The sequence below is a fragment of the Pan paniscus genome, chromosome Y, assembly GCF_029289425.2.
Source record: "Pan paniscus chromosome Y, NHGRI_mPanPan1-v2.0_pri, whole genome shotgun sequence".
Classification (NCBI taxonomy): domain Eukaryota; kingdom Metazoa; phylum Chordata; class Mammalia; order Primates; family Hominidae; genus Pan; species Pan paniscus.
Window position 1 is genome coordinate 38,190,916 of NC_073273.2, and position 12,036 is coordinate 38,202,951.

Consider the following 12,036-nt stretch of genomic DNA (forward strand, 5'->3'; position numbering starts at 1 on the left):
TGCCTCCAGCTTTGTTCTTTTGGCTTAGGATGGTCTTGGCCATGCGGGCTCTTTTTTGGTTCCATATAAACTTTAAAGTAGTTTTTTCCAATTCGGTGAAGAAAGTCATTGGTAGCTTGATGGGGATGGCATTGAATCTATAAATTACCTTGGGCAGTATGGCCATTTTCACGATATTGATTCTTTCTACCCATGAGCATGGAATGTTCTTCCATTTGTTTGTATCCTCTTTTATTTCGTTGAGCAATGGTTTGTAGTTTTCCTTGAAGAGGTCCTTCACATCTCTTGTAAGTTGGATTCCTAGGTATTTTATTCTCTTTGAAGCAATTGTGAATGGGAGTTCAGTCATGATTTGGCTCTCTGTTTGTCAGTTGTTGGTGTATAACAATGTTTATGATTTTTGCACATTGATTTTGTATCCTGAGACTTTGCTGAAATTGCTTATCAGCTTAAGGAGATTTTGGGCTGAGATGATGGCGTTTTCTAAATATACAATTATGTCATCTGCAAACAGGGACAATTTGACTTCCTCTTTTCCTAATTGAATACCCTTTATTTCTTTCTCCTGCCTGATTGCCCTGGCCAGAACTTCCAACACTATGTTGAATAGGAGTGGTAAGAGAGGGCATCCCTGTCTTGTGCCAGTTTTCAAAGGGAATGCTTACAGTTTTTGCCCACTCAGTATGATATTGGCTGTGGCTTTGTCATAAATAGCTCTTATTATTTTGAGATACATCCCATCAATACCTAATTTTTGAGAGTTTTTTAGCATGAAGGGCTGTTGAATTTTGTTGAAGGCCTTTTCTGCATCTATCGAGATGATCATGTGGTTTTTGTCTTTGGTTCTATTTATATGCTGGATTACATTTATTGATTTGCATATGTTAAACCAGCTTGCATCCCAGGGATGAAGCCCACTTGATCATGGTGGATAAGCTTTTTGATGTGCTGCTGGATTTGCTTTGCCAATATTTTATTGAGGATTTTTGCATCAATGTTTATCAGGGATATTCGTCTAAAATTCTCTTTTTTGTGTCTCTGCCAGGCTTTGGTATCAGGATGATGCTGGCCTCATAAAATGAGTTAGGGAAGATTCCCTCTTTTTCTATTCATTGGAATAATTTCAGAAGGAATGGTACCACCTCCTCTTTGCACCTCTGGTAGAATTTGGCTGTGAACCAGTCTTGTCCTGGACTTCTTTTAGTTGGTAGGCTATTAATTATTGCCTCAATTTCAAAGACTGTTATTGGTGTATTCAGAGATTCAACTTCTTCCTGGTTTAGTCTTGGGAGGGTGTATGTGTCCAGGAATTTATCCATTTCTTCTAGATTTTCTAGTTTATTTGCATAGAGGTGTTTATAGTATTCTCTGATGGCAGTTTTCACTTCTGTGGGATCAGTGGTGATATCACTTTTATCATTTTTTATTGCATCTGTTTGATTCTTCCCTCTTTTCTTCTTTGTGAGTCTTGATAGTGGTCTATCAATTTTGTTGATCTTTTCAAAAAACAAGCTCCTGGATTCATTGATTTTTTGAAGGGTTTTTTGTGTCTCTATCTCTTTCAATTCTTCTCTGACCTTAGTTATTTCTGGCCTTCTGCTAGTTTTTGAATGTGTTTGCTCTTGCTTCTCTAGTTCTTTTAATTGTGATGTTAGCATGTGGATTTTAGATCTTTCCTGCTTTCTCTTGTGGGCATTTAGTGCTATAAATTTCCCCTCTACACACTGCTTTAAATGTGTCCCAGAGATTCTGGTACATTGTGTCTTTGTTCTCATTGGTTTCAAAGAACATCCTCTGCCTTCATTTTGTTATGTACCCAGTAGTCATTCAGGAGCAGGTTGTTCAGTTTCCATGTAGTTGAGTGGTTTTGAGTGAGTTTCTTAATCCTGAGTTCTAGTTTGATTGCACTGTGGTCTGAGAGACAGTTTGTTATAATTTCTGTTCTTTTACATTTGCTGAGGAGTGCTTTACTTCCAACTATGTGGTCAATTTTGGAATAAATGTGATGTAGTGCTGAGAAGAATGTATATTCTGTTGATTTGGGGTGGAGCGTTCTGTAGATGTCTATTAGGTCTGCTTGGTGCAGAGCTGAGTTCAATTCCTGGATATTCTTGTTGACTTTCTGTCTCATGGATCTGTCTAATGTTGACAGTGGGGTGTTAAAGTCTCCCATTATTATTGTGTGGGAGTCTTAGTCTCTTTGTAGATCTCTAAGGACCTGCTTTATGAATCTTGGTGCTCCTGTATTAGTTGCATATATATTTCAGATAATTCGTTCTTCTTGTTGAATTGGTCCCTTTACCATTATGTAGTGGCCTTCTTTGTCTCTTTTGATCCCTGTTGGTTTAAAGTCTGTTTTATGAAAGGCAAGGATTACAACCCCTTCCTTTTTTTGTTTTCCATTTGCTTGGTAGATCTTCCTCCATCTTTTATTTTGAGACTATGTGTGTCTCTGCATGTGAGATGGGTTTCGTGAACACAGCACACTGATGGCCATTTACATTTAAGGTTAATATTGTTATGTGTGAATTTGATCCTGTCATTATGATGTTAGCTCATTATTTTGCTCATTAGTTGATGCAGCTTCTTCATAGCATCAATGGTCTTTGCAATTTGTCATGTTTTTGCAGTGGCTGTTACCAGTTGTTTCTTTCCATGTTTAGTGCTTCCTTCAGGAGCTGTTGTAGGTCAGGCATGGTGGTGACAAAATCTCTCAGCATTTGCTTGTCTGTAAAGTATTTTATTTCTCCTTCATTTATGAAGCTTAGTTTGGCTGGATATTAAATTCTGGGTTGAAAATTCTTTTCTTTAAGAATGCCAAATATTGGCCCCCACTCTCTTCTAGCTTGTAGAGTTTCTGCTGAGAGATCAGCTGTTAGTCTGAAGGGCTTCCCTTTGTGGGTAACCCTACCTTTTTCTCTGGCTGCCTTTAACATTTCTTCCTTCATTTCAACTTTGGTAAACCTGACAGTTGTGTGTCTTAGAGTTGCTCTTCTTGAGGAGTATCTTTGTGGCATTCTCTGTATTTCCTGAATCTGAATGTGGGCCTGCCTTGCTAGATTGGGGAAGTTCTCCTGGATAATATCCTGCAGAGTGTTTTCCAACTTGGTTCCATTCTCCCCATCACTTTCACGTACACCAATCAGACATAGATTTGGTCGTTTCACATAGTCCCATATTTCTTGGAGGTTTTGTTCATTTCTTTTTAGTCTTTTTTCTCCAAACTTCTCTTTTGCTTCATTTCATTCATTTGATCTTCAATCACTGATACCCTTTCTTCCAGTTGATCAAATTGGCTACTGAAGCTTGTGCGTTCATCACGTAGTTCTCATGCCATGGTTTTCAGCTGCATCAGGTCCTTTAAGAACTTCTGTACACTGGTTATTCTAGTTGGCCATTCGCCTAATCTTTTTCAAGGTTTTTAGCTTCTTTGCGTTGTGTTCAAAGTTCCTCCTTTAGCTCAGAGTAGTTTAATCATCTGAAGCCTTCTTCTCTCAACTTGCCAAAGTCATTCTCCATCCAGCTTTGTTCATTGCTGGCAAGGAGCTGCGTTCCATTGCTAGCAAGGAGCTGCGTACCTTTGGAGGGGGAGAGGTGCTCTGATTTTTAGAATTTTCAGCTTTTCTGCTCTATTTTTTCCCCATGTTTGTGGTTTTATCTACCTTTGGTCTTTGATGATGGTGATGTGCAGATGGGGTTTTGGTGTGGATGTCGTTTCTGTTTGTTAGTTTTCCTTCTAACAGTCGGGACCCTCAACTGCAGGTCTGTTGGAGTTTGCTGGAGGCCCACTCCAGACCCTGTTTGCCGGAGGTCCACTCCAGACCCTGTTTGCCTGGGTATCAGCAGCGGAGGCTGTAGAACAGCAAATATTGCTGAACAGCAAATGTTCCTGCCTGATTGTTCCTCTGGAAGCTTCGTCTCAGAGGGGTACCTGGCCATGCGAGATGTCAGTCTACCCCTACTGGGTGGTGCCTCCCAGTTAGACTACTCGGGGGTCAGGGACCCACTTGATGAGGCAGTCTGTCTGTACTCAGATCTCAAACTCCATGCTGGGAGAACCACTACTCTCTTCGAAGTTCAGTCAGAAATGCAGAAATCACCTGTCTTCTGTGTTACTCATGCTGGGAGCTGTAGAGTGTAACTGTTCCTATTTGGCCATCTTGGAACCAAGAATTCCACACACACTTCCAATAATTGTGTTAGGAAAAAACCCACAAGCTGTTTTTTGTCTGCCCTCACACAACAATCAACACAGAAGACTTCTGTGACCAAATCTGTGCTTGGTAAGACCTTCTAAAACTACAGCTATCTACTGTTTGTTTTGTTTTATTTGTTTGTTTGTTTGTTTTGAGACAGAGTCTCGCTCTGTCGCCCAGGCTGAAGTGCAGTGGTGCGATCTTGGCTCACTGCAAGCTCCGCCTCTCAGGTTCACGCCATTCTCCTGCCTCAGCCTCCCGAGTAGCTGGGAATACAGGCACCCACCACCATGCCTGGCTAATTTTTTGTATTTTTCGTAGAGACGCGGTTTTACCGTGTTAGCCAGGATGGTCTTGATCTCCTGACCTCATGATCCACCCGCCACGGCCTCCCAAAGTACTGGGATTACAGGTGTGGACCACCATGCCCAGCCGACTACAGCTACCTTTTTATGTGGTTATCCTTATTGCAAAAGCACCAGCAGATACTTTCAAAATTGTTCTTCTTAAACCCATAACATGTATACTCCTCTATGTAAATTTAAATCTCTCTAAATCTCCCTTCTTTTTCTCCATTCCTAGGCAACCACTAATCTGCCTTCTGACTCTATGGATTAGGTAGCATTTTCTAGCATTTTAAGTAGAGCTCCAAGATGGAGTGTGTACCTTTATAAGTGGCTAGCTCATGAAAAGAACTCTGCAGGTAGTTCACAGATTGAGACACCAACATACTCCTATTCTATATTGCTCCAATTAAAAGCATGACCAGATGGTAAACTAGCTTGCCCAAGCCTTGTTTGACTTGTTGCAATTGCCTGCCCCCATCTGCAAAAATGTGATAAGTTATAGAGGTACATACATCTCAGTGTAAGGCGCAGATATCTATGGGTTTTTTGTTTGTTTGTTTGAGACAGTTCTTGCTTTGTTTCTCAGGCTGGAGTGGAGCAGTACAAACAATCATAGCTTACTGGAGCCTCTAACTTAGGCTCAAGCAATCCTCTGAAAGTGTTGGGATTACCAGCATGAGCTATTGCACCTGGCCTCTCCATGGTTTTTTATTTTAGTTTTTAGTCTCTGTCACCCAGGCTGGAGTGTTGTGGTATGATCTTGGCTCATTGTAACGTCTGCCTCCCAGGTCCAATCGATTCTTCTGCCTCAGCCTCCCAAGTAGTTTATTTTTCCCACCACCACAATCAGCTAATTTTTGTAGTAGAGACAGGGTTTTGCCATGTTGGCCAGCCTGGTGTCGAAATCCTGACCTCGGTGATTCACCCACCTCAGCCTCCTAAATTCTCTACATGGTTTTTTAAACATCACTTGAATGGTGGTTCATATATAAACTCTCCTCCCTGTAGTGACAGCTGCTATGTGTCTTATTTTGTAGGCTCATTTTATCTTTGCATGTGTGGGGACCAGGCAGCCAGGATAGGGTTGTGATGGACCACTTTCACAAAGCAGTGGTATCTTGTTTCACAGGCATGGGCAGCACAGACCTTGTGGTCCTTGAGAATCTGCTGCTGGGAAAGCAATGCAGAAGGAGACAGGCAGGTAGCTATATCCCCAGACAAATGAGAGCCAGTGCTTCCTCTTGCCCAGGGCACGGAAAGTTCAGGGCAGACATGTGCCCTTTTATTGTGTGTATGTGTGTGTGTGAGAGTGTGTGTGCGTGTGTGTGTGTATCCAGTTTTCATCTGTACTATTTTCCTAGGTCCCAGGTCCACTGCAGAAGAGTCCTGGACAGGTCTTGAATGGATCCAGGCTCTGAGATTTTCACAGAGGCTCACAGGCTATTTTGCCTGGCAGAAAAGTGGTTCTACCACTTACTGCCTTAAGCACATGTGCTTGGGAAGGTTAAGGCTAGAAACCTGGTGGCCTATTGGCATTTTCCTCATAACTTAGCCCAGCTGGGTCAGTGCAAAAGGGAGGTCAGCCTGATGCCCTCGAGCTGCACTGGAGGAGAGGGAGCAGCATGGGGAAGGACGGAGAAAGGGATGGCAGGTTCTAGCTTAGCTGAGCTTGTCCTACCACTCAGTGCTACGGTTGATGGCTGTTGTCTGTTGTCGTGGTCTGTTGCTATTCTCTCTCTGGCATCTGTATTAACAACTCTGGGGACACAGTAATCTATTTTACCTACTTCATAGGCAAATTGCCAAAAGTTCAGCCTCTAAAAAGCACCTATAATTTCAAACACCCTGAGGAAAATTTCTTTTAAATATCACATCATAAATCATTTTCTAAAGCTTTACAATTACCCTTTTGATCTTTTCCCAAATTTACATTATTAGTTTTGTTTACAACAAAGTCTGCCTGCTGCCTTGTCATTGACCCCACTTTGGGGAGTTTCTCTTGAACCGATCAAGTGTTGCAAGTCATTTTTGGGGGGCCAAATCCTGGATAGGGTCAATTCAGCTCATTTCCTGCCATTTTGCTGGCAGTGCTAAACCCTCTTATGAATCTAATTACATCTGCTAAGCTTGCATTCAAGAGCAGCTTAGAAGCAGAGGGGAGGGTTTTCTGCAGCAGGCTGTAAGGGTTTGTAAGACTGTGTAGTGTGGTCCTACCTTTGAAGAGAAGAGTCTGCACATTGAGGGACAGCATTCGTCTTGCTAGGAGCAAGTTTCTTACAACATGAGCCCCCTCTTGGGCATTGCTAAGGTGCCCTGACTGCTGCTCCAAGCCCACATTGTGCTGTGCCCCCCTCTGCTGCTGGTTCCTTGGAGCTGTCCTGGAGCAGGTGGCCCTGTGGCCCCAAGATTGATTAGCACAGATGTTCCAGCAGCTGCTACTCGAAACTCTGTGGCAGCCAGTAACGGGCCTGCCTAATATGTCAGCAGGTTTACATCCCCACCCAATCCTTCCCAGCCCTCTCTACTCCCTCCAAAGCTACTCCTGGGGCAGAAACTGTATATGTTTAGATGGAGAGTATGCTCCTTAGTGGGGACACTGGAGGATGTCTGGTGAAACTCGTGCCTTGAAGGCTGTCTGATATCATTGATATCATTTGTCTGTGATTCAGGAGTGGGTATTTCGTTTCTTCTTTTTTTTTTTTTTTTTTTTTCAGATGGACTCTCACTCTGTCACCCAGGCTGGAGTACAGTGACGTGATCTTGCCTCACTACAGCCTCCACTTCCCAGGTTCAAACAATTCTCTTGCCTCAGCCACCCAAGTAGCTGAGACTATAGGCACGCACCACCATGCCTGATTAATTTTTTGTGGTTTTGGTAGAGATGAGGTTTCACCATGTTGGCCAGGCTGGTCTTGAGCTTCTGACCTCAGGTGATCCACCCACCTCAGTATCCCAAACTACTGGGATAACAGGTGTGAGCCACCACACCTGGTCCAGTATTTATTTTCTATGAGCATTTGGGGGCTTATGGCTGTTTGCTACTGTGCTTATTTTCTTGTTAAAACAAAAGAGACCATGCTTTTTTGGCTTATTTTCCATTATTGTTTTTATTTAATTTATTTTATTATGAATGCAGGAAGGGAAGGAGAAAGGGAGGGAGGATACGAGGAAGGAAGAACAGGATCTCACTCTGTTACCCAGGCTGGAGTGTGGTGGCTATTGATAGGCATGATCATACCTCATTACAGCCTCAAACTCCTGGGCTCAAGCAGTGCTCTTGCCTCAGCCTCCTGAATAGCTGGGACCACAGGTACATTCCACCATTCCCAGCTTATTGTTTTTATTAAGTAAAATCAGGAGAAAAAAGAAAACCACATAGATCAGAATTGTTTTATTTCGGGGAAAATTATTAATACTTCTATTTGGGTTTTGCCTTAATGTGTGGCTTAAGTAATTTAATCAGATGAATCTCTAAATACTTGTGGCATTTCATATTGTAAGTCAAGTAGAGAATGGTAAATAGTTAAGATTTTGCTTTTCATGTCTCCCCTTATTAGTTATCATAAAAGAACTAGAGCTTTATAAGGCATATAATGCATGCTAATAATAACCAAGACATAAAAGTGATGTCTTTAAGATTTAGTTTGGAAGCATTGGTGGTTTCTAATATAGTAAGACTTATGGAGAATGATTAGCTTATTTCTTGGTTATTTGGGATATCTGGAGTACCTGTGAATGTTGTGCAGTGGGATCCACACTATACAGGTTAAGTTTATTTTGAGGTTTGAGGAATTGAGAGGTTAGTAATAGCATTTGCAAAGAAGCTTAAATGACTTATTTTTGTGTGTATTCTGCAAATGGAGTAGACTTAGGAAAAGAGATTTACCCAAATTGGTCGAATTCCTAGTTTACTAATGGATTGGAAGAAGAGTGTTCTGGTGAGATTTTGAGAGAAGACCCTGGAAATGTCCTATCTTGAGACTTGAGGGCACAGGGATCTGGGGACAGGTCTTGGTGTCTGTTGTCTGGAAGGTGGTGTCCTGTAAGAGGCAACAGACACCAAGGGCCCCTGGGCCAATATGCTGAGTTCTTAATGAGCTTTGCAGGGCAGGAGGCCTGCATATGGCTTCTGTCCAGTGTGCTACTCACCCTTGCAGTTACCTCTAAGGTACAGGTAGATCAGCCCTTTCCAGGTAGAGAAGCCTCCAGAGGCTCTCTTTGCCCACATGGAACACAATGAGCAGATCCCCTTTCTGTCCATCCCATCCTTGGCTTTGGCAGCACTGGCACGCTGTGATATTCTGCTCTGCACTGGCCACTTTGTTCAGATGGAAACAAACATGCTTTCAATGTGTTGCCAAGGTGCAGGGAGAGGTGATGTTGGCTGAGCCATGAGTGGTGGCTGCCCAGTAGGTTATAAAGGTGGAGAAAATGTTGCCTCTTGAAACTTTTACCTCATGCCCGGCTACCATAAACACCCCTTGGTTCTAAGGTAGGTGAGTCTTTGGGGGAAGAAATGAAGTTCCCAATACAGCCTTGGCTATTTCTGCAAAGTGAGGGGCATACTTTATCTGTAAAAAGGCCTGATTTTGTTTTGTTTTAGCATCACTCGCTAATTTATTCACACAAAGAAAGTGCTCCATAATGAAAACAACTTCATCCTATGTCTCCATCCCAAACAGACACACTCACATCCCACCTGTCCCCAACTGCAAAGATGTGTCTTGGCTATCTCAAGGTACTTTTAGAACCAAATCCTCATAAAAACAATTTGGAATAGTTGCCTGATAACATGGTTTTATTGCTGAAGAAAGCCTGTTTGTGGCAGTTAGAGTCCAAAGGCCTTTTGAATTGAATGAAGTGGCATGTTTAAGTAGAGTGCTGAGAAGGATTTGCTGAGCGGTAATCATGACAGCATTGATGGGGATATGAAATGGGCTGATCAAATAACTGGGGCAGTTCTGGTATCCAGACTGTGTTTCTGTGGGGTAGCCAGCATCATGCACAGGGCAGGTGCCAAGAGTTCTCTCCACCATGGAGGGTGTTTTGCCATTTTCTCTGCTGGTGGTGGGTGTGCTTGCCTTTAATAATATGGAAAGCAAGATCATTGGTCTGTAGCTTCTAGTAAATAACAAAAAAGAGGAAGGAACCAGTTCTTTCTTCAGTGATTTCACTACTTTCATTTGCTAACTATGACATGATCATTTATTAAATCTAAAGACACAAAGACAATTTCTCTGGCTCAGTGCTCTTGCAAAGAAAAGGATGCCTCTCACCCTCTTGGTGAGTTGATAAGTGATCAAATAAGGAAAGATTTTTATCAGCCACTTGGCGTATATTGATGAACACATGTGAGTGGACGGCTGGCTTACCATAGTGACCACACATGTGTGGTGGTATTCAATAGTTCTCTGAATGTGTACAGGTCTGTAGAAAGTTTGCAGTAAAATCACAGGCTTCGTTTGGAGAAACGTTATTTAATCATTATAGCATTTCACTATTGCCACATTTAGTTAACCTACATTTAACCTACAGTGCCTACAACTTTACATTTAAAGGAATCCGTGGACCTTGTTTTTTCTTTTCCTGATTTGCCACTCAGTTTCACCTCTTTTCCTGATCATGGCTCAACGTTTCTTTGCTGTGCCATGACTCCAAAATCTGTTTTACTGGTTACTTTCCCTAAACGTCATATCTCTTCTATATACCCTGTTCCTTGTTTTTGTTTTTATTTTTTTCTAGGAGGAATATTTTCTTAACTCTTCTAGTACCATGAGTAACCATGGGTCTTGGGAAGGGAATTTGAGGACAAATTGCATAAATATACAGTAAATTGCTATGGGCTTTCTGTAGTGAGCAGAATTCCAGAATGGGATAAAGAAGATTGTTTCACATGATCTTCTGCTGGGCAGAGAATTCCAGAAAGGGCTAGGATAGATTGTTTCTTTAAATCTCATTCCTTTCCCTTTACATATATTTATATAGCTAGAACCCATTATACACAGCATTTAGATGACAGTAGTTGGCAATCTCTAGTTGCCTTGTCTTTTTTGTTTTGTTTTGTGTTTGTGGGGTTTTTTTTTTTTTTTTTTGGTGTGGCTTTTGCTATGTTTATACTGACATGTTGACTAAGTGAAACTTTTTGGCCTTTATTCTTATATCCCTGGTGTTCATTCTTAAGGCTATATAGAACTAGTCATATTAATGATTGTGCACTTGGATATGCTGAGTTTCTTTGCCAACAAATTCATTCTGTTGAAACATAGCCAAGAAGTTGTGTAGATGCCCTTCTTTTTTTTTTTCTTTTTTCTTTTCTTTTTGAGAGGGAGTCTCACTCTGTCACTGAGGCTGGAATGCCATGGCACGATCTCAGCTCACTGCAACTTTTCCTCCCAGGTTCAAGTAATTCTCCTGCCTCAGCCTCCTGAGTAGCTGGGATTATAGGTGCCCGCCACCCCACCCAGCTAATTTTTGTATTTTTAGTAGAGATGGAGTTTCACCATGTTGGCCAGGCTGGTCTTGAACTCCCGATCTCAGGTGATCTACCTGCCTCGGCCTCCCAAAGTGCTGGGATTATAGGCATGAGCCACCATGCCTGGTGGGATGCCCTTTTTAAAACCTCAGGCTGAATGAAATGATTATTTGACACTTGGGGTATGTTGAACTCAAATGGTTTGGATACCTGGAAAGAGATCTTTTTTTTTTCCTTTTCTTTCTAACAGTAATGGGTTTACCAAAGTGAAGATTACAGAGGTCAATAGGAAAAAACAAGTCATTGAGGTCTGCTCCACTCCTCTGTTTCATGCCACTCTGTTTGGCCTATGGATTCTGTGGCATTTCTCTGCAGTCTTTTCTGCTGTAGGACCCAGGTTGCACACCAGAGGCTGAGGACAGAGGTGGGGCATGCTCTTGCTAGGGGAGAGAGGGAGAAGCCTGGTGGGGCACAGAGCAGCTCTGGGGCTTTCACACCCATGAATGCTGCTGCTGGGCCCTGGTATTTGCTTACAGTAGAGCTCTGATATCTTGTCTCAGTTTCAGCTACATAAGTCATTAGGTAATTTTTATCTTGCCCCAGTTCTCTTCAGGTATAAAAGCAGGAACTAGTTTCCTTTTACCTTCTATGACCTTATCAGCCACGCAGGCATTGGCCTCACCATGCCTGGAAAAAGACACACTGTGTATAAATCTTCCCAGAGTGTCCTTGGGGGCCAACTTTTTTCTTATAAAAAATATACACATGCAAAATTGTGTGTGGCTCATGCCTGTAATCCCAGCACTTTGGAAGCCCAGGCAGGCAAACCACTTGAGGTCAGGAGTTTGAGCCCAGCCTGACCAACATGGCAAAACCCCATCTCTACTAAAAATACAAAAATTAGGGTGGCCCATGCCTGTAGTCCCAGCTACTTGGAAGGCTGAGGCAGGAGAATCACTTGAACCCAGGAAGTGAAGGTTGCATTGAGCTGAGATTGCAACAGTGCACTCCAGCTTGGGCA